Below are 24,282 nucleotides of genomic sequence, written 5' to 3'. Positions count from 1 at the left end.
GTAGTGAAGGCTGCTTTCTGGAGCTCTTTCCTTTTGTGTTTTGTGGTCATGGAGGGCTCAGAAGAATGAGAACAGTTATTTGTGCTATAGCAGTGATGTTTTATGGCTGGATGCCCAGATTGTCTAGCTTTGCAGACAGCCCCATCGTTTCTTTTGAGGTCTGTGTAGTTGGAATACATTCTTAATGTACAACTATCTGCAGCTTGCTGTTCCTGTGTCATGAAATGTACATTCACGTCAGAAATTTAAATCAAAGTGAGATTTTTCTCTGGTTTGTCAACAAATGTAGTGGAATTTATTTTTACAAGTTTAAGTTTAAAGAATATTCACGGTAATCTCTTGGGGCTTGCCTACACTTCAGGGCACAGCTATGGCACTGCAGCTGTGCTGCTATAGACACTTGCTGCGGTGATCTGCTTGAGAGGTGGTAGCTAGGTCAACAGAAGAATTCTTCTGTCGACATAGCAGTGTCTATACTAGGGCTGATGTCAGCTTGTGTGTGTCCATTAGGGGTGTGAATTTCACAGCCCTGAGTGATGTTGACCTAAGTTTTAGGTGTAAACTAGGTCTTACTTGGAAATGTAATTTCTTTGTATTTAAAACGTGTTAGATCTATTCTAAAGCTAGTTTTTGTTCAGACTAAAGAGTGGAATCTTTAGAGAGAAAAATGATGCATATAGTTCTTCAGAGAGAAATTGACTTGTCAAGTAAATGTGACATACTTTGTGGTAAATAAGCCAGAGAGAAACACATTTACATGGCTCAAAATATTTTATAACTACTGCTAGGCTAGGGCACTATTTTATTAGAGTCAACCCAAGGGCAGAATGGGACCTGTGTGGAGCTTCCCATCAAGCTGCTGTCTGTGGGCCTTACATTTTTATAGTCAATAGTAGATATCTAGTACCAGTAAATATCTACTGAAGAAGGAACTTCATTTTCTTCCTTGCTGCTGTTTCCTTTCCCACTCCCTTTTATTCTTGTTTGTGTATGTATGTATTGTTTGTTTTATTCCTCCCTTTTATTCTTGTTTGTGTATGTATGTATTTGGACTTCCAGTGACAGATGAGAGCCTTTTTTCATTTTTTGTTTGTGAAAGTAAATTTTTTACTTATTTAGCTTTATTGAATAGAATTTTAAGGAGGTAGTTATCCATTAATATACAAAAACATGAGTTCATCTTAAACTCTGGTTTTAGTTAAAATTGTTATTGGCTGGCACTTCATGTTGAAGGCACTGCCCCCGCAGCGGTTCCCGGCCAATGGGAGCTGCGGAGCCAGTGCTCGGGGTGGGGGCAGCATGCAGAGGTGCCTGCTGCGCCTCTGCCTAGGAGCAGGTGGGACAGGTCGCTCCTTGAAGGGAGCTGCTCATGGTGAGCCCCCTCCCATGCTCCAGCCCCACACCCTCTCCCTCACCCAAATTCCCTCCCTCTTAGTTAACCAGCATTTTTCACTTACCGGCACCCCCCATTTCCCCAACATGCCTGATAAAACAGCTTTTACTGTACTAGTATCTCCAGAGAATATCTGTTTCATTGGGCAGGCTGCATGAATTTATCAGAATTACAACTATTTATTTAATTTGGCATAAACAGTAGTTCATTTTGATCCATCTAACTTAACTTCATCAACACAAGAAGGAAAAACTGTAAAAACAAGAATACCCAATTTAAAAATACTTTAATTGCTCTGTCTGAGGTTAACATGTAGTTTAAGATTGTCATTAAACAGTGAAAAATCAGGTCAGAATTCAGAGGTAATTGTCGTTCTAAAAAATTCTTCATTCTATTATGGTTATATTTTTCTCAATTTAGTTTACCATGTATTTGTTAAGCATGAGTACAGCGGAGTCCTCAAACAATAATTGTAAGTTTAGCTTTCTGACTGTAGTCCTGATGTTGATATATAACAAATACAATATTGATTTAATAAGTTTCTGAATTTAAAAAGCTGAATCATTTTACTACAGGTTTAAGTATTTGTTATTCATCTATTAGTGATCTTTTCTTAGTATTTAAAAATTCTGCTTTGTATTGTGTCTACAGACTTTGCAATTGGTTGTCATTTTTTTTTTCAGTTAAACTGTAGGTGTGGTCTGGAAAATAACCTTATAAATAAAATTAGTGTACCATATAAAACTCTGTTCAGATTACAAGATTCTTCAGACTGCCAGCACTGCAGGCTTAACCTGACATTTGAAAATCAAATGGTGTTCTCTGCTTTTTGCATTACCAAAAATAGAGAATCTGGAGTAGAATTTTAGCTGTCAAGTTTGAAAGGAGAGCATGTGGCAACTCGTTCTCATTTTATTTGCAATGCTGATGATGCTAAAACCTTAATACATTAGTTCAATAAGCAGTGGTGACTCATAGTAATTAGGAAGCCAACACATGCCATACATAAGTGGCAGATAGGTTTTTAACAATAACACCGCTTGGTTTCACAATATAGAAGTAGTTGGTGCAAAATGTAATTCTACACTTAATAAGTAGATTTCCCCTGTGTTTTGGTAACTCGAATATGAAAAACATAGCTGCCATGCATTTGTAAAGCGGTGTAGGTGATGGTATTCTAACTGCCAATTCATATTTTCTAACATCATTTGTCATAAGACAGAATGCATATATTGTTGATTTAGATGTTAGACCACTGATTTCAGTGTAGTTGTCATAAATGTGTGGTGAGTAGTATTCTTACCATTAATAAACTAGTATCCTTATATGAACAGCATAGTTTGAGGGAAAACATGATTTTCTGTGGGATTTGATGGAATGGGGAAAATGCAGAATTGTTACTGTTTTTTGGTAATGCATATATCTTTCTAATCAAGCTTTTTGAGAGAAATGACCCAAATCTGGTTCAGATGCAAGTCTCCACAAATACTTGTTAAGTGAATATCATAAAAGATAAATTATCATGACTCTTGGTATATTGGAGTCTATTGTCAGACTTATTTCTTCATTCGGTTTTCAGACTTATGGCTGTATTCATACATGCTTACGAAATGTATCGTTCTAGCCCAAAAAAAGCATTTTGGCTTGTTTAATCTCATCTGTAAAAAAAACAACAAGTTTTAATATTGAAAATAAAACTTTTAGCATAGTTTTATGGTGTAGTTAAATTAAAAATAGGGCAGTCAATCACAGTTAATTCACATGATTAACTAAAAAAATTAATCACGATTAAATTATTTATCACAATTGCACTGTTAAACAATAGAATATCAATTGAAATTAAATATTTTTGGATGTTTTTCTACATTTTCAAATATATTGATTTCTGTTACAACAGAATACAAACTGTACAGCGCTCACTTTATATAAGTATTTTTGATTACAAATATTTGCACTGTAAAAATGATAAAAGTAATAGTGTTTTTCAGTTCACCTCATACAGTTACCATAGTGTAATCTCTTTATTGTGAAAGTGTAACTTACAAATGTAGATTTTGGGGGGGGGGGTTACATAACCACTCCAAATCAAAACAATGTAAAACTTTAGAGCCTACAAGTCCACTCAGTCCTACTTCTTGTTCAGCCAGTCGGTAAGAAAAACAAGTTCGTTTACATTTATGGGAGATACTGCTGCCCACTTCTTATTTACGATGTCACCTGAAAGTGAGCACAGGCGTTCACATGGTACGTTTGTAGCCGGCGTTGCAAGGTGTTTACATGCCAGGTATGCTAAACATTCGTATGCTCTTTTATGTTTTGGCTACCATTCCAGAGGACATGCTTCCTGTTGATGATGCTTGATTTAAAAAAAAAAAAAAAAGTGTGTTAATTAAATATGTGACTGACCTCCTTGGGGGAGAATTGTATGTCTCCTGTTCTGTTTTACCCGCATTCTGCCATATATTTCATGTTATAGCAGTCTCAGGCGATAACCCAGCACATGTTCGCTTTAAGGACACTTTCACAGGAGATTTGACAAAATGCAAAGAAGATACCAGTGTGAGATTTCTAAAAATAGCTACAGCACTCAACCCAAGGTTTAAGAATCTGAAGTGCTGTCCAAAATCTGAGAGGGACGAGGTGTGGAGCGTGCTTTCAGAAGTCTTAAAAGAGCAACGCTCCGATGTAGAAACTACAAAACCCGAGCCACCAAAAAAGAAAATCAACCTTCTGCTGGTGGCATCTGACTGAGATGATGAAAATGTACGTGCATCGGTCTGCTCTGCTTTGGATCATTATCGAGCAGAACCTGTCATCAACATGGATGCCTATCCTCTGGAGTGGTGGTTGAAGCATGAAGGGACATATGAATCTTTAGAGCATCTGGCACGTAAATACCTTGTGGCTGTGACGGATTGGATCACAGAAACCTCCTTGGGACTGCCACCTGATGTGCCAAGATTACTTCTGCCCTTGCTTTCCCTGCCAGTTTGGGATTCCAGCACCCTGTCTTGCTGAGCCAGACATGCCAGTCTGCTCCAACACAGACCCAGGGTCTGAAACATGTGCCTCAAACTGCAAGCGTAACTGAAACAACTTAGGAAGTGTTCCTGTCTTTAACATTCAGATGCCCAACTCCCAATGGGGTCCAAACCCTAAATAAATCTGTTTTACCCTGTATAAAGCTTATACAGGGTAAACTCATAAATTGTTCGCCCTCTATAACACTGATAGAGAGGTATACACAGTTGTTTGCGCCCCCCCCCCCCCCCCCCGGGGTATTAATGCATACTCTGGGTTAATTCATAAGTAAAAAGTGATTTTATTAAATACCGAAAGTAGGATTTAAGTGGTTCCAAGTAGTAACAGACAGAACAAAGTGAATTACCAAGCAAAATAAAATACGCAAGTCTAAGTTTAGTACAGTAATAAAATGAATACAGGTAAAATCTCACCCTCACAGATGATTCAATAAGTTTCTTTCACAGACCAGACACCTTTCTAGTCTGGGTCCAATCCTTTCCCCTGGTACAGTCCTTGTTCCAGCTCATGTGGTAGCTAGGGGATTTCTCATGATGGCCTTCCCCTTGTTCTGTTCCACACATTTATATATCTTTTGCATAAGGCGGGAATCCTTTGTCCCTCTGGGTTTCCACCCCTCCTTCTCAATGGAAAACCACTAGGTTTAAGATGGATTCCAATTCAGGTGACATGATCACATGTCACTGTAAGACCCCCAAGCCTTCGTTCCTCCCAGCCTGAGTCACAGGAAGGCCTGCCTGCAAACAGAGCCATCCGCAGTCACTTGTCCTGGTTGATGGGATCCTTCAAGATTCGAAACCACCATTAATGGCCCACACTTTGCATAATTACAATAGGCCCTCAGAATTATATTTCATATTTCTAGTTTCAGATACAAGAGTGATACATTTATACAAATAGGATGACCACACTCAGTAGATTATAAGCTTTGTAATACCTTACAAGAGACCTTTTGCATGAAGCATATTTTAGTTACGTTATATTCATACTCATCAGCATACTTTCATAAAATCGTATAGAGTGCAACGTCACACTGGCTACAACAGTGCCATGTGAATACCTGTTCTCACTTTCAGGTGATATTGTAAACAAGAAGCAGGCAGCATTATCTCTTGCAAATTGTTTGTCTGAGTGATTGGCTGAAGTAGGACTGAGTGGACTCACAGGCTCTAAAGTTTTACATTTGTTTTATTTTTGGATGCAGTAATTTTTTTTGTACATAATTCTACCTTTGTAAGTTCAACTTTCATGATAGAGATTGCACTACAGTACTTGTATTAGGTGAATTGAAAAATAGTATTTCCTTTGTTTTTTTACAGTGCACATTTATAATAAAAATAAATATAAAGTGAGCACCGTACACTTTGTATTCTGTGTTGTAATAGAAATCAATTTATTTGAAAATGTACAGAATATCCACAAATTTAAATAAATGGTATTTATTATTTAACCGCACGATTAATCAAGATAATATTTTTAAGTGTGCGATTAATCTAGATTAATTTTTTAAGCTCTTGACAGTCCTAATTAAAAACATTTAAAGCCAATAATAATATATATTCTGTTTTAAGGGGCCAGTCTGGTGAGCTAGAATTGCAACATTCTGCTATGCCACGGGAATAGAACTGAATGTACAACTGATCTGTGAATAGGCCTCTGTGGAACTCTTCCTGCATCTGCTAACCAGATCCCAGATTTGGTCCCTTTTAGTATGTGCCGCAGGGGTCTCTCTTTCTCCCAGGCTTTTTATGGAGTAGTGGGTGTATGTACAAGTTATGACTCAGATTATGATGGAAAACTGATGGTAGACAAGAAGGGTGTGTTCACTGCAACTGATTCCCAGATCCACGGAGAACATTTATAGATACATTCTCCTATAGAGCTGGTATCTGTTACATGATCTTTCTGATGCCCAGAACATTCTCAATAAAATCTAGGGAGATGGGTCATTCTGGTGGCTACAAGCCCGGTACATGGATGCCATCCAGTTACCATTTGAATAATTTCTGCTTGCTTAGTTCCCAAATATATTGTTGCACTATTTCCCCCCATGCCTTGCTTTTTGAAAGATTTTTTTCAGGCTTGATGACCTTAATGGAGTTGTATAAGTTTATTTTTTGAAAGGAGGTCATACTTTAAAACTTCCAGGTAAATTTGAGAAAAGCATTGATGCACTAGTAGAGATGTTGATACTGGTGAGATCGCCTCTCTTTTCTGTGTAGCTCAAAAACTTGTCTCTTTCACCAACAGAAGTTGGTCCAATAAATCTTATTTCTCTAGTATTGTTGTAATTTCAAAATAGCGTTTCAGCTGAGGATACAGATCTGGTTGCAGAAACTTCAGTGAAACAAACTACTTTCACTCACTTCAGAGTTCTTGATCTTCTCTTTTCAAGATGAATGAAACAAATCTTGAGCACAAAGTTTCAACTAGTTTTACTAAACAAAGTTAATGCACATTAAGAAGTCAGTAAGATATAATTAGACAGTAATGTGCCCTCTTTTGTCTTTAGTTTAAGGTTTCAGATCTGTACAGTGGACATTTTAAAACACAGTTTATAGTAGAGCATGTAGGTGTTCTTTCTTAAAGATTTGGTGTTATCCCCCTGCTGAGAATCCCAGGACCCCTGACATTTTATTGTGACTCTGGATTAGCTCACTGGGGTCTTGCTCAAAATTCTTCTTTTCATACTTGATAAATTGAATTCCATATTCCCAGTGCATTTAACTAGAATAGTGTTTGAAAAACTTTAAAAAGGCAGCTAAACTTAAAAAAAAGAATTAATTCATTGAAGAATGGTTGTATGTTATTGCAAGTTTAAATGTGGGGAGGCAGAGGAAATAAGGATTTATTGTAATCCAAAATCTTCCCAAAACATCAAGCATTTTGTATCCCATTGTAACAATTACATTTACAAAAATGGAAAGCAACATTTTTTCCTTTTATTGTAGGCATTTTGGTTAAAGACCATAAGGCTTAAAGCTAAAACATTGGCATAGATCATGTACTTTTGTTTTTAAACAGGCCACCTATTTCATTTGTTCTGCTTATTTCTGTTAAGGTACTTACAACAAAAATAACTTCTACAGTATTACAATTTAATGGCGAGGCTAAAGTGAAGTTGAACTTCTTTAATTGAACAGAGTTGGTTCTCTTTCCATCTCAGGTCTGACATGTCTTCTGGTATGACACATATACACCATTGCTAGATGGCAGGGCTTTTATATTTTTAGCTTCAAAAGTAAAGATGAAAAACTAGAGAAACAATACTTAAGCTTGGAAAGATTACATTTTTATTGGTACATGTTGGGAAACGTTGATTTCACTCTTCACGCACAAACCGACAAAGTCCATCAATAATTGAGATTTACAGATGGGCAAAGTGAGAAAAATGCTGCATGAGAATTTATTAAAGTTTCATTTAAAGGTATTTTTACTTTTGATATGTAATGTTGACAATTTTTGTTTTAATGGTTAAAAAGCTTTAACTTTTTGAAATGTAACACCTAATGAAGTTAAATAATTATTGTCTGACCCCTGTAATTTCCCACAAGTGTGAACATATAAATGGATAAAAAAAATTGATATCTGTTGAAATAAAAATATTCCAATTTTGACAGTCCTAACAATACTGGGTTGATATAACTAGTAGTTTTGCTGTAAATTCAGATGCTCCAGGTATTCTTCATCAAGTACACAATACTACTTTTTTTCTAATGTTTTCCTCCTCCTTGTACCATCCTATACCTGTTAATTGCATAGTAATCTGTTGTATTTGTATAAATGCTCTTTTTTTAAAGTCTTGGATTCTTGTTTCCAGAAAGACTTTTTGTATATATTTATGATTAGATTTTTCTTTAATACATTTCACCACCTGCCCTTCCCTGGCATACACCTTGTTCAATACACCAGTGTTTCTGGGTCACTAATACAGCCTTTTTACCCTTCTAATCTTCTCTTCAGGACATTTGCTTGTAAATATAAGGTGATCCTGGCTGCTTTTTCTAGCTCTGTTTCCTAAGTTCTTCAGTTCTCTTCAAAGCTCCATCGATTGACTGACTATGCCTCGGACTCTTGGACTTGAAAAGCCACTAAAACTTTATTTAACCCAGAGTGAACATAACAGAAGCAGATGGTTACTAACAGAATTCCGACAACTGATTTTTAATGCAGTAGAACAGCTAGAAAAGCAACTACTAACTTGTGTGTGTCTACCATAGAGATTCTCAAACTTTTGTATTGGTGACCCCTTCCACACAGGAAGCCTCTGAGTGTGACCACCCCTCCCCCCCATAAATTAAAAACATGTTTTTTAAATATTTAACACTATTATAAATTCTTGTGGTGAAGCGGAGTTTCGGGGTGGAGGCTGACAGCTCAAGACCCTCACGTAGTAACCTCGCAACCCCCTGAGGGGTCACAACCCCCAGTTGGAGAACCCTGGTCTACTAGGTGACATTTTCTAAAGTAGAGTCTATTTAAAAACAATTTTTCCTTTTTGGAAGATACAAAAATAAAATGGGAAAAATTTCTGGTAACGAATTGTCCCCTTCATGTCTTTCTTCCATTCTCATCTCTGCCTCTTTCCATTCAATGCTGTCTGCCTGGAACCCTCTACTTGACCTAGTTCACTGTGCCTCAGTCCTCTCTTCTAAATCTCTCATTAAAACATCTATTAAAGTCCTCCATGCAGAAAAATGTACCATATTTGACTAAAAACACAAAACAGAGTTGTTTCCCTCTGCTGCCCCCACCCCCAACTTCAGGCAAATCCTAGAGCTAGTAGGATACCTGCCAAACTCAATGAGTCAATTCTGCTGTGTGTCAGTATTCTATATTCTTGTTTCTTTTGAGGCTTTGTTCTACGTTGGGAATTTTGTTCCAATTCGAGCAATAGATGACCAGCTAGCAGTGAAGCTGCACTGGTGCAAACCCCAAGTGTAGACCAGAAAAGCCGTGATGTGCGCTGGTGTGGCGCCTCTTGAAACTGGATAAAATGCCACCAATGCAAATTGCAACTTCCCTTGTCTGCACTTGGGGGTTACATTGATTCAGGTGCTTTGGTAGCTGGATGATGATGGCTGGAATCAGGTCAAATTCCACTTTAAGGAGTACTGCTTTCCAGTATATGTGAACATAGTATATTGAATACTAGTGCACTGATTTTTTTCTTTATACTTTTGTAATAGAAATGGTGTTGAATGATAGGTTTGGTTATTAGTGTTCAGTAAACTAACACAACATAGCTCATTAAATAGTAATGTATAAGGCTGCATGTCTTCTGTCACAGAAGTCACAGATTCTGTGACGTTTGCAGCGGCCGGTGTGGCAGCCCCTGGGCCAGTAGCAGCAGTTTGGGTGTTGGAGAGGGCTCAGGGCTGGGTCAGGGGGTTGGGGTACGGGGCGGTGCTTACTTGAGGGAAGGGGACTCCCCGGAAGCGGCTGGCATGTCTCTGCGGCTCCTGACCCAGGCAGTGAGGTCAGATGGCTCTGCTTGCAAGCACCGCCCATGCAGCTCCCATTGGCTGCGGTTCCCAGCCAATGGGAGCTGTGGAGCTGGAGCTCATGGCGGGGGCAGCGCATGAAGCCTCCCTGGCCTTCCCTCCCCCTAGGAGCTGCAGGAACACATGGAGCTGGGTAGGGAGCCTGCCAGCCCGCCCGCCAACCCTCCGCGTGCCCCCTCCCTCCCCCCAGCACCAGTGGGGGTCCTGGGTTGCACGCTGCTGCCAGGCCACCCCAGCCCCAGTGGGGGTCCCGAGCTGCACCTGCAGCACCCCTGCCCAAGTTTTAGTTAGGGTATCATACAAGTCATGGACGGGTCACGGGCCATAAATTTTTGTTTACTGCCTGTGACCTGTCTATGACTTTTCCTAAAAATACCCATGACTAAAACATAGCCTTAGTAACGTGTAAATGCTTGGTCTCCCTTATTGTCCAGCTCACGTTAATTGGCTTCTGTGTGTCAGTATAGCTATACTGAAAAAAATTAATGAAGCAGTTGTTTCACCCTACATGAAAGGGACCTGTTGAGTTAATATTCGGAAACCTCCAAGTAAGATCTACATTTTGCAGGAAGTTGTTTGGCCTCTTCTCTTGGTACTTAACCTGTACGTCAAAATGACTGTAGTAGTGGGAGACTTTGTGCTGTTGGAGATACTATCCTTTAGGTGAGATGCATAAAACAAATATCCTTTTCAGTTCTCCTCATGAAAAATCATTGGCACTACTTGTCAGAGTAAGATTAAATTATTAACATAGTTTCCTGTGTCAGCCTAAATATTCCCCTGTACCTTCAATAGGATATTTTAATTGACTGTTATATTTTCACGCTCTGTTCTAAACTATTGTTGTAGTGCTTCTGTGAGCTGTTAAACTGCAGCTCTATTTCACCCTTGATGCAGTAGCATTTCAGTAGTAGATTAAGTTTTATCTGTGTATATCCTGTTTCTACTTAAGTGTGTTGTGTGATTTTAGGGCTTGTCTTCATGGGGTTATTCTGCAATAGCTATTCCTGATTAACGATTTCTAATTAACTCCATGTGTGAACACTGGTATTCCAGAAGAAGAGTTCTTTTCTCAAAATTAGCTTAATGCACTAAGGCACTCTTATTCTGAAATAACATCCACATATGGAGTTAATCAGGAATAGTTAACCAATTTTAAATTCACACCCTACTTTTTCCAGATTAACTTTCACATGTAGACAAGCCCTTAATTAGAAGCTGTTAATAAAATGCTCGGAGGTCTCTGAAAGATGGTGTAGAAATGCCAGTGTATTAGCATCTACTAAACTAGTGGTTCTCAACCTATTTACTATTGTGGGCTGCACATGCAGCTCTCTGTTATGTAGGCCACATACCACACACTATATGTACTACCTGTGTTGCCCTGAAGATGTCACATGAGCTGCAGCTGTGTGCTGAATGGGCTGCAAGCGGCCCACGGGTTGAGAACCACTGTACTAAGCTAATACCTTAACCTTTTCAGAATGTTGACATGCTTCACGTTGCCTACAGTATTACTTAGGAGCATATATGTAATGTATAGGATTTACTTCAGCAACACCACAATTATTTAGTTTGTCTACATGGGGAAGTTTTTCCGGGATAAGGTAGGGAGTGAATTTAAAGCACAATAGTTATTTTGGAATAGCTCCCCGTGTGAACTCTCTTATTCTGGAATAATGGTCCCTTTTTCCAGTAGAATAAATTAAACCAGAAAAAGGCGCACTTGCTTCAGAATAAGAGTGTCCACATGGGGAGCCATTGTGGAATAGCTGTTCTAGTCAACTTTCATGTGTAGGCAAGCGCTCAGGATCTTAAAATGAATGAGGACAAAACTCATTAGAATGCCAATGTAAGAACTACACCAGAATGCATTGTATTTAGTAGCAACACCATTAGACTTAACTTTGAGTTTGTGTTTAAGCATAAACTATCCCCAGAAGGGTCAGTGCCAAGTTGTCTAGACAGGACTTCACCAAATTCTCTACAATTAAAAGTGTAAACTGTGATTTCAAATGTGAAGGAGACTCTGAAGTTAATAAGAGAACTCAGTCACATGAGTTGTGAATATTTGGTGTCACCTGGAAACAGACATTTTTCTTTTTTTCACTTCCGAACTCTCAAAAAGTTACAAATAAGAAACCTAGCCCTGGTCTACACTAGGACTTTAGGTCGAATTTAGCAGCGTTAAATCGATGTAAACCTGCACCCGTCCACACGATGAAGCCCTTTATTTCGACTTAAAGGGCTCTGAAAATGGATTTCCTTACCCCACCCCTGACAAGTGGATCAGCGCTTAAATCGGCCTTGCCGGGTCGAATTTGGGGTACTGTGGACACAATTCGACGGTATTGGCCTCCGGGAGCTATCCCAGAGTGCTCCATTGTGACCGCTCTGGACAGCACTTTCAACTCAGATGCACTGTCCAGGTAGACAGGAAAAGAACCGCGAACTTTTGAATCTCATTTCCTGTTCGGCCAGCGTGGCAAGCTGCAGGTGACCATGCAGAGCTCATCAGCAGAGGTGACCATGATGGAGTCCCAGAATCGCAAAAGAGCTCCAGCATGGACCGAACGGGAGGTACGGGATCTGATCGCTGTATGGGGGGAGGAATCCGTGCTATCAGAACTCCGTTCCAGTTTTCGAAATGCCAAAACCTTTGTCAAAATCTCCCAGGGCATGAAGGACAGAGGCCATAACAGGGACCCGAAGCAGTGCCACGTGAAACTGAAGGAGCTGAGGCAAGCCTACCAGAAAGGCGAATGGCCGCTCCGGGTCAGAGCCCCAAACATGCCGCTTCTATGATGAGCTGCATGCCATTTTAGGGGGTTCAGCCACCAGTACCCCAGCCGTGTTGTTTGACTCCTTCAATGGAGATGGAGGCAACACGGAAGCAGGTTTTGGGGACGATGAGGAGGAGGAGGTTGTAGATAGCTCACAGCAAGCAAGCGGAGAAACCGGTTTTCCCGACAGCCAGGAACTATTTCTCACCCTGGACCTGGAGCCAGTACCCCCCGAACCCACCCAAAGCTGTTTCCTGGACCCGGCGGGCGGAGAAGGGACCTCTGGTGAGTGTACCTTTTAAAATACTATATGTGGTTTAAAAGCAAGCATGTGAAAGGATTACTTTGCCCTGGCATTCGCGGCTCTCCTGGATGTACTCCCAAAGCCTTTGCAAAAGGTTTCTGGGGAGGGCAGCCTTATTGTGTCCTCCGTGGTAGGACACTTCACCACTCCAGGCCAGTAACACGTACTCGGGAATCATTGTACAACAAAGCATTGCAGTGTATGTTTGCTGGCGTTCAAACAACATCCGTTCTTTATCTCTCTGTGTTATCCTCAGGAGAATGAGATATCATTCGTGGTCTCCTGGTTGAAATAGGGTGCTTTTCTTCAGGGGACACTCAGAGGAGCACGTTCCTGCTGGGCTGCTTACCTGTGACTGAACAGAAATGTTCCCCGCTGTTAGCCACGGGGAAGGGGGAGGGTTGAGGGGGTAGCCACGTGGTAGGGGGAGGCAAAATGCGACCTTGTAACGAAAGCGCATGTGCTACGTATGTAATATTAACAGCAAGGTTTACCCTGAAAGACTGTAGCCACTGTTTTATAAAATGTCTTTTTAAATACCGCTGTCCCTTTTTTTTTTTCTCCACCAGCTGCATGTGTTTCAATGATCACAGGATCTTCTCCTTCCCAGAGGCTAGTGAAGATTAGAAAGAAAGAAAAAAAAAAAAAAGCACTCGAGATGAAATGTTCTCCGAGCTCATGCTGTCCTCCCACACTGACAGAGCACAGACGAATGCGTGGAGGCAAATAATGTCAGAGTGCAGGAAAGCACAAAATGACCGGGAGGAGAGGTGGCGGGCTGAAGAGAGTAAGTGGCGGGCTGAAGAGAGGGCTGAAGCTCAAATGTGGCAGCAGCATGATGAGAGGAGGCAGGATTCAATGCTGAGGCTGCTGGAGGATCAAATCAGTATGTTCCAGTGTATGGTTGAGCTGCAGCAAAGGCAGCTGGAGCACAGACTGCCACTACAGCCCCTGTGTAACCAACCGTCCTCCTCCCCAAGTTCCATAGCCTCCACACCCAGACGCCCAAGAACACGGTGGGGGGGGGCCACCGGCCAACCAGCCACTCCACCACAGAGGATTGCCCAAAAAAAAGAAGGCTGTCATTCAATAAATTTTAAAGTTGTAAACTTTTAAAGTGCTGTGTGGCATTTTCCTTTCCTCCTCCACCACCCCTCCTGGGCTACCTTGGTAGTCATCCCCCTGTTTGTGTGATGAATGAATAAAGAATGCATGAATGTGAAGCAACAATGACTTTATTGCCTCTGCAAGCAATGATTAAAGGGAGGAGGGGAGGGTGGTTAGCTTGCAGGGAAGTAGAGTGAACCAAGTGGCGGGGGGTTTCATCAAGGAGAAACAAACAGAACTTTCAAACCGTAGCCTGTCCAGTCATGAAACTGGTTTTCAAAGCTTCTCTGATGCGTACCGCGCCCTCCTGTGCTCTTCTAACCGCCCTGGTGTCTGGCTGCGCGTAACCAGCAGCCAGGCGATTTGCCTCAACCTCCCACCCTGCCATAAGCGTCTCCCCCTTACTCTCACAGATATTGTGGAGCACACAGCAAGCAGTAATTACAGTGGGAATATTGGTTTCGCTGAGGTCTAAGCGAGTCAGTAAACTGCGCCAGCGCGCCTTTAAACATCCAAATGCACATTCTACCACCATTCTGCACTTGCTCAGCCTGTAGTTGAACAGCTCCTGACTACTGTCCAGGCTGCCTGTGTACGGCTTCATGAGCCATGGCATTGAGGGGTAGGCTGGGTCCCCAAGGATACATATAGGCATTTCAACATCCCCAACAGTTATTTTCTGGTCTGGGAATAAAGTCCCTTCCTGCAGCTTTTGAAACAGACCAGAGTTCCTGAAGATGCGAGCGTCATGTACCTTTCCCGGCCATCCCACGTTGATGTTGGTGAAACGTCCCTTGTGATCCACCAGAGCTTGCAGCACTAATGAAAAGTACCCCTTGCGGTTTATGTACTCGGCGGCTTGGTGCTCCGGTGCCAAGATAGGGATATGGGTTCCGTCTATGGCCCCACCACAGTTAGGGAATCCCATTGCAGCAGAGCTATCCACTCTGACCTGCACATTTCCCAGGGTCACTACCTTTGATATCAGCAGATCTTTGATTGCGTGGGCTACTTGCATCACAGCAGCCCCAACAGTAGATTTGCCCACTCCAAATTGCTTCCCAACTGACCGGTAGCTGTCTGGCGTTGCAAGCTTCCACAGGGCTATCGCCACTCGCTTCTCAACTGTGAGGGCTGCTCTCATCTTGGTATTCATGCGCTTCAGGGCAGGGGAAAGCAAGTCACAAAGTTCCATGAAAGTGCCCCTACGCATGCGAAAGTTTCGCAGCCTCTGGGAATCGTCCCAGACCCGCAACACTATGCGGTCCCACCAGTCTGTGCTTGTTTCCCGAGCCCAGAATCAGCGTTCCACAGCATGAACTTGCCCAATTAGCACCATGATGCATGCATTGGCAGGGCCCATGCTTTCAGAGAAATCTGTGTCCATATCCTGATCACTCATGTGACTGCGCTGACGTCGCCTCCTCGCCCGGTATCGCTTTGCCCGGTTCTGGTGCTTCAGATACTGATTGATAATGCGTGTGGTGTTTAATGTGCTCCTAATTGCCAAAGTGAGCTGAGTGGCCTCCATGCTTGCCTTGGTATGGCGTCCGCACAGAAAAAAGGCGTGGAACGATTGTCTGCCGTTGCTCTGACGGAGGGAGGGGCGACTGACGACACGGCTTACAGGGTTGGCTTCAGGGAGCTAAAATCAACAAAGGGGGTGGCTTTACATCAATGAGTATTTCAGGCAGGACTTCACGGAGGTTTCCAATAAGAAATGGTGCACCAAAGTTATTGTTCTTATTGGAACAATGAGGTTAGTCTGGCCTCTGATTGATGCATGGCTAGTTTTACCTTGCTGCACCTTCTCTGTGAGTGACTGCAGTGTGACCTAGAGGAATGAGTCCCCTAGACAGGGGAGGGTAGGAAGCAAATGAGTACAAAACAAATCTGGTCTATTTCTTGTTTTGATCCACTCCATCTATCTTTTACATCTTTGGCTGGCAGCAGACGGTGCAGAAGGACTGCAAGCCATCCACATCTCATGGCTGCTTGGCAGAAAACGGTGCAATATGACTGCTAGCCATCCCCATCTCTTGCCTGCCCGGCAGAAGATGGCACAGTACGACTGCTAACAATCCGTATTGCCTGCCTGCTCACCGTAAGATGGTTCAATAGGACTGACTGCAGGACTAAAGAGAATGACTTGGTCAAGTCACTCCAGACTTAGTCCCTGCACCCATGTCTGTCCAGGCGCTCCCGGCCGACGCGGCCAGGAGCACCTCGGACATGACGATGACTGCTACCAGTCATATTGCACCGTCTGCTGCCAGAAGGCAAGGGGTTGCTGCTACTGTGTAGCAATGCAGTACCGTGTCTGCCAGCACCCAGGAGACATATTGTGACAGTTACCTGAGCGGGCTCCATGCTTGCCGTGGTATGGCGTCTGCACAGGTAACTCAGGGAAAAAAGGTGCGAAACGATTGTCTGCCCTTGCTTTCACGGAGGGAGGGAGGGATCGGGGGCCTGACGATATGTACCCAGAACCACCCGCGACAATGTTTTAGCCCCATCAGGCATTGGGATCTCAACCCAGAATTCCAATGGGCAGTGGAGACTGCGGGAACTGTGGGATAGCCACCCACAGTGCAACACTCTGGAAGTCGACGCTAGCCTTGGTATTGTGGAAGCACTCCGCCGAGTTACTGCACTTAATGCACTTAGAGCATTTTCTGTGGGGACACACACACGCGAATATATAAAACCGATTTCTAAAAAAACGACTTCCATAAATTCGACCTGATTTCGTAGTGTAGACATACCCCTAGACTGTAATATGTTTTTACGGTGGTGGGTGAACTAATAGAGCCACATGTAATGCCGATAGATAATATCCATGCTTCTTGACTTGGGTCTCTCAATTTATCTGAGTTCTGATTTGCCACCCTTCCTGCTGTTCCAGTAGAAGATCTCTCCTGAGCAATATGATGATCTCCAGTTTGAAAAACCATTTTGCTTTTAGGGTTGTGGGTTTAAATAATTTGTTTTCTTTCAGGTCAGTTAGAATGTGATAGTACAGTAAAACTCTTTGTCTCTGCTAGTTACTTAAAGCACCTGTGATACAGTTCTGCATGTATCCATAAAATGAAAAAAAAATCGTACAAATGCATACAAAGAAATTATGCTTTATTTTCAGTGGGCTTTTATATTTTTTAAACCAACCTTTTAACTTGTCCCTGTATAATAAAGGAGAACAAATAGTGCCTTTGGAGAAAAATGTATAACGCACACCTTGGTTTTTATCAATGGCAATATAATCAAAACTTTAAATAACCTTGTGAACTGTGCAGACTTTTAAATATTCTCATTTCATTATGCTGTTAGTTGACTGCTTAACAGTGTACCTAGAAGTGAAATCAAGAACTACTGTCTGAAGCCACTTGGAGATTTAGTTGTGTAATTTTAAGCATATTTAAAGTACATGTATTCAGATGTCATTATGTAAATTAGTAATGAAAATTGAGCTCCATTAAAATTATAATATTTTCTGACTGAATTTGAGGCTACTTTAATCTCAGAAATGAAATAAACAGGTTTTTATTAAGAGTGGCACTTGTACCCTTTATAATGGTAATTGACATGTTAATGTGGTGATATTAAACATACAGTGTATGTTTAATATAGCAAAAATGTTTGCTGATCTCTGGTTAGTTTTGAGATGTGCTGTACCCAAACAGGTTTTGAATTTAAGTGTTGAAGTTGAAAAAATAAATCTGTTTCAAACCAGTTGGGTTGGGAACTTAGAGGACAGGTTGGAGGTACACAGTTAAATTTCCAGATACAATTATAACTTTAATAGAATATTAAAACTAGCCCTTTCTTTCAAGATATCAGAATTTTCTGTCATAAGTTATGTTGAAAGTCAAATTATTTCATCAACAACTAGCGGTAATATACATTTTGACAGGAGATCACATATGGATCTTTTGTGTAATGTACTCTTTCAGAACTTTTGAAAGATCTCATCATACCATAGTTAAGGCTAAGTTTTTGTCATGGATGTTTTTAGTAAAAGTCAGACACAGGTCACAGGAAATAAACAAAAATTCACGGCAGCCTGTGACCTGTTCCTGACTTGCACTAAAAATATCCCTGACAAAAGGAGTAGGTGTGTTCAGCACCCATTGCTGCTGGGTCCTCCACTGATGTGGGGCATGGGAGCTTCAGGGTCCCCGTGCCCCTGGGGGTTGGGATGCTGCAGAGTCTCCTCACCCTGGGTAGCTGGTAGCTGCAGGGTCCCCTGGCTGCAGCTGTGGTGGGGAAGTAGTGTGGAGTCCCCATTGCCCGCCGCGGCTGGGCAGATTCAGGGGGTCCCACTGCAGCTAGGCATATGCAGGGGGTCTGCCTGCCTGCCATGGCTGGGGCCTGCGAGGGTGGGGCTGGCTGGGAGCTCCAGCCCCAGGACAGAAAATGTCCTGGAGGTCAATGGAAGTCATGGATTCCGTGATTTCCATGACATAATCGTAGTCTTAACGATAGTATATGGGAACAAAACAGACAAAAGAGCTGCACCTTCTTAATGCATCGTGAATAGTGGTTAAAATATCTCCATTAGGATTTCCTCTCCAGATCCCTACTAGTGCATACCTCAGCCTATGGAATTCAGAATCCGCTAGAAAGAAATGACCATTGGGATTACATTTACCATTTTGCAATTCATACATTTTGTGTAAGTTTATATAAGGAGTTGTGACTCTAGCCATTCAGAGTTCCTTTTCTGCTAACCGTGGCCATGCTTCTTGGAACCATTGTACTGGATAGCTTGTAGCTTGAGCTGACAGACAAACACAAGGAGATGTCAGAAAGACAAGCAGATATTTTAGTTTGGACAGAGACAATGTGGAGTAGAGAGGTAGATCTGAGAGTTGTCAGCATAGATGTAGTAGTTGAATTTGGGTTTGTGGATGAGATTGCCCCGAGATAAGGTATAAAGCAGTGGTTCTCAACGTATTTACCGTTGTGGCCTGCATACACGCTATATATACACACACACACATACACACTACCTGTATGGCCCTGAGAATGTTGACTGGATTGTGGGGTTGAGAACCACTGATGTAGAGGAAGAAGAGAAGGATACCAAGGGCAGATCCCTGTGGAATCCCCACAGAAAGTTGACAAATGGATGAGAAGGATCCTCCAAAGGAAACACTGAAGGAGCAATTAGAGAGGGAGGAGAACCAGGAGAAGACAGTCATGAAGACAAGATTTCAAGAAGAATAGCAGGATTGAGTGTGTTGAAGGCAGCTGACAGATCAAGGGGGATGAGTGTGGAGTACTCATTCTGAACTTTAACTGGGAAGAGGTCAGAGACTTCGGCAAGAGCGGTTTCAGTGGCGTTCGGTGTCTCCAAGCTCTCTTACATTTGCAGCATGTCACAAATTGAAAATGATCTTTCTATGGTGAACCTCAGTAAAAAGAAATAAGATTTAAATGTAAGCCGTGTGGTGGTCTGGTAAAGACTTTATTACGTCAGATGCTGTTAAAGTCTGGGAGGAGAAACTCCCTAAGAATAGTTTAATTTGCACTGGTTTTAATCTGTCGCCTTAAAAGAGCAGTTGGCTCAAACTTTGTTGAGGGTGTGCTTGAAAGCTTAGTGGAATAGCTAGGGTTTGTTTACTCCATGGAATGAACCATGAGGGATCTGGCATTGCCTGGAAACCAAGTGGCGCAAAAAAAAAAAAAAATTCTAAGGAGCAGATACTGTTAACCAAGATTGGTATCCAAATCTGCATTGATGGAGCAAATATATAACACTGCATGAAGCTTCATCTTTGGGAGACCTAAATTTTCTGTCAAATCTGAGTTCATTCCAACAGGGGTTTTTCCTGTTCTCCTCGGCAGAACCAGACTTGTGTATCATAGTCTCGGCTCTATTTACTCTCAAAATCCATCAGCGGCACAGATGATGTCCAACCTCCTTATCTTTCTGCAAAGCACTAGAAGAGTTATTTAAAAACAACTTAAAAATTACCTGTACATAATTTCTTAATTTCTGCGTGCAGTGTAAGTGTGGTGGAAAGAGGTCACCTAAACCTCTTCAGGTAGCATTGGACTAACTATAGCTACAGCAATGAATATGGCCCTTTGAAATCAGTAAAGCCCTGTGAATTTTTATAAATTTTAAATTTTTATACATTTTTTTATTTTGCTTTTTGGGGAATTTGTTTCATTTTATCTATTAAAATTTTATCCATTTAATTTTTTCTATGTTTACATTAATAAAATACCTGAAATGACTATATATAAATCCCAGTACTGCGACCCCCATATAACATCCACTTCTCCATCCTCACTCAATGACACAAACCCCATGGGAGACCATGGATCTTCCCAGTCCCTAATGCTTTCTTCTCCAGCTCTCCGTACCCCCCACCCCAGTATATCTAGGGACTCCTCCTTGGGTGCCCCATCCCCATTTATATATTCTTCTTCTTTCATTGAACCTCCTCTCTTGAGTCCCAACACTTCAGCCTCCCCACTGTTCCCAGGAACTCTTCCCCTGCTGGAGCTGCTGTGGAGCAGCAGTGGCGTGCCTCCTGCAGGTGGGGTGGGAGGCCTAAGGTGGATTGCGGAGTTGAACCTGCCCTGCACTCACCCAGCAGCAGCAGCAGCAGCTCCTGTCCCATGGGGCTGGGCGTGGCTTTCCTCTCTGGATGTTGCAACCTGGCATGTTGGATTGCAGTGCTGCTCAGGTTTGTCTTGGTGGCCCTCTGTCATGATGACAGAGCAGGGGCAGGGCCATATTTGAGTGAGTGGTGCTGCAACTGTGTACGCCATGTCAGTGCCCAGAGTGGAGAGGCAGCCCCCGCCAAGGAGGACAGGAGCTGCTTCTGTGGAGTGTCTGTCTGAGGATTTTTTTTTTTTGGTTCATTTTATTTCATGGTATTTTTGAAAATGTGAAATATGCAGCATTCTAGAAATTAGCGTAAGGTTGGGAGAGCAGCTGCATGTGTCTGCATGCTCCACACATCCTAGTCTGGTGAGTTCCTGAGCCTTGTTTCAGCCACCATTGTTATAGCCTACAGGGAGCCACCTGTAACCATGCACAGGTCTTTCCTAAGTTGAATATGCATTAACTTGCGGGGGTGGGGAGGGGAGGGAGTTTTCTATGTGGACAGAGCAGAAATATAGGCCTTCTGTCTTCGTCCACTGTCTCTTTCTACCATTCAGCTCAGTGGTGCCAAGTCCTTATTTTGTATTTTAAGTTGGATATAAATACTGTTTGGCAAAGAGGCTATGTTTAGATGTCAGTAGGAGATTTACACAGGCAGAGTGTTGGGGTGCAGGAGGGGGGTGAGGGGGTACAGGCTCCAGGAGGGAGTTTGAGTGCAGGACAGGGCTCTGGGCTGGGGTGCAAGAGGGATACGGGGTGTTGGCTCTGGGAGGGGGCTCAGGGCTGGGGATTGGGGTGCAGGAGGGGGTATGGGATGCTGGCTCTGGGAGGGGGCTCAGGGCTGGGTGTTGGGATGCGGGAGGGATGTGGGCTCCCACCGGGCGGCGCTTACCTCAGATGGTGGTACAACGGGACTAAGGCAGGCTCCCTGCCTGCCCCGGCCCCACACCCCGCCCCCCCTGGCGGGGAGGAAGGTGGGGGAGGGGGAAGTGTGGCTCCACATGCTGCCCCTCTCTGCAGGCACCGCCCCCGCAACTCCCATTGGCTGCAGTTCCCCATTCCCAGCCAGTGGGAGCTCCAGGGGTAGTGCTTGCCGGCAGGAGCAGCGTGCAGAGACCCCTGCCCCCTCCCGTACTCCTCCCCAAGGGCCTCAGGGTGTGATGGCCGCTTCCGGGAGCGATGCAGGGCCAGGTGAGGCAGGGAGCCTGCCTTAGCCCCGCTGCACCGCCGGTCTTTTAGCAGCTGGAGATCACAATTGACTGTCAGAAGCTCCAGGATTGACCAGTCGATCGCGATCTACCGGTTGGTGACCACTCTTCTAGCCAAACATGGATCATAGGAGCTTTCGTTTTAGTTAACATTACGCAGTGGTCATTGTGTTTTCATTTATAACACTGTTATCAAGCACAGTCAAGGAAAGTTTGTCATTTAAATTAATTGTACTTCATTCCGCACAGTATTCATGTGGATTGTATCATGCGTGCTTTGCATTTGTCTACATGATCTATCCAAAGTCAACTAAACTTAGAATTCGAAAGTTAAGAAATAGATGAAAAAATTCTGAATGAAACATTTTGCCATTGAAAAAAGAGGTTGTGTGGAAAAACTACCTTTTCAATGGAACTTTCTGTCTGGGAAAATCAATATGTAAGGTAGAATCTACATTAATCTGAGTCCATGGAAGCACATAATGACTCAACCTCAGGGAGAGAGATGTAGTGCAGCTCACATAATACCTCTGCGCTTCACAAACATTAACAAATTTATCCTCACAGCATCTGTGTGAGGTAGGGAACTACTGTCCCCGATTGACAAACGGGAAACTGAGACAGACCAAGTAAATGACTTGCCCAAGGTGAGAGAAGATGTCTGTGACAGAGACTGGTACTGACGCTTCAATTCAGCAACATACTTAAAAAAAGAAGTGCAATTGATTTCAAGGAACTACTCACATACTTGAAGTACCTTGCTGCACGGAAGCCTCAAACCAGGTCTTCTAAGTTCCATCTCAACTCATTAACCATTAAACAATCATTTTTTAAAATTTATATATTTGTATCTCAGAAAGAAAGAAAACCGAATCCAGGTCAGCATCATGTTTACCTTTGACAGCCTTAAACATATTATTTCTCCAGGTCATCAAGAACATGGGTCTAGAAAAATGCAACTTATAAGCACTGCCTCAGCTATCTAGTTTAACAGGTTTCCCCATACCAGCATAATGCTCCACTCTTAAATTCATATAAACATTCAAGATGGTCTTAGGTTTTGTAAAGGTTTATTTTGACAAAAGACAATTTTATCCAGTATTGTTTGAATCTCAACTTTGAACTTCCAAGCCTACATTTATGTGTTACAACCTCACTGAAAAGTGTTTTTTAAAAAATAAATAAATAAAATAAAGAAAGCTAAATTAGTACCATTCTAAACTGGTATAAAAATGTAACAGTCGATATTTCAGATCCTAAATTATATTTCCAATAGTAATGGCTCATTTCAAGGATGGACATTATTCCATCCATGAAAGCATTTCTACCCTAAGCCAAAATGCAGGGAGGTGTTTATTTTGTTTTATATTTTAAACAAGGGAACACAATTTAAATTTATTATTTAAAATTCTTTTCTTTTTATGCTTTTAAGTGGGTTTCTTTTTGCGAAGTAAAGACCCTACAATGGCATTTTGAGAATGGTATCATGAACATGGAACATCCCATCCCACAGGAGCACTTCTTGTGCTGATGCCACTTCATTGGCTTTCTTGGGTTGACAAAAATAGCTGCTACTGTAGGATGAAGAGACGCTGGGGCCCGTCTACATGAACATTGAGTTTGCAGCAAGCTGGAACATGAATCTATCTTGCACTAGCTTGCCGCAAACTAACTGTCCTTGTGGACCCAGATGACACACACAAACAGTTTAATACGCTTTGATCTAGTCTTGTTTCGAACAGGACTAGATGAAAGCACATTAATGAACTGCTCATATGAGTCAGCAGGGTCCACATGGAGTTAGTGTGTGGCAAATTGTGTAGACAAGTCCTCTCACTTAAAAGCAAATATTCAAGAGTGGAGAGAGAGAGAGAGACTATTTTAGCTGCAATGTTTTAGAATGGCTGAAGAGTTGGGATCCAGGCCTTGGTGCATGAATATAATGAAGGGGCAGATTTTAAAAATGAGAGGGAGCAGCAATAAGATTACAAGAGAGCCTAGAATTGTAAGGATGGCAGAAAAACCAAAGATAACCCTATACCAGGGGTCCCCAAACTTAGTTTGCAGCTTGTTCAGGGTAAGCCCCTGGCAGGCCGCAACACACTTTGTTTACCTGAGCGTCCGCAGGTACGGCCACTCGCAGCTCCCAGTTGCTGTGGTCCAACACTCTGCTCTAGTCTGGAGCCTCCTCCTGCCCCCAACTCCCTCCCAGAGCTTGTGCCCCTCAGCCCCTCCTGAACCCCAACCCCCTGATCCAGGTTCAGCCTGGAGCTCCCTTCCACACTCTGAACCCCTTGGCCCCAATCCAGAGCCCGCATCCCC

At 42.6% G+C, this 24,282-nt stretch overlaps 1 protein-coding gene across 14 annotated transcripts in view; it reads left to right on the top strand.

Moving 5' to 3' along the window:
- The window catches only part of TNRC6C (trinucleotide repeat containing adaptor 6C), a 584,248-nt gene that overhangs the window by 389,415 nt on the left and 170,551 nt on the right, over nucleotides 1-24,282 (top strand). The window lies entirely within an intron of this gene.

The sequence above is a fragment of the Caretta caretta genome, chromosome 14, assembly GCF_965140235.1.
Source record: "Caretta caretta isolate rCarCar2 chromosome 14, rCarCar1.hap1, whole genome shotgun sequence".
Lineage (NCBI taxonomy): Eukaryota > Metazoa > Chordata > Testudines > Cheloniidae > Caretta > Caretta caretta.
The sequence above is the reverse complement of the archived record's forward strand: the minus strand, read 5'-3'. Positions and strand labels throughout refer to the sequence as shown.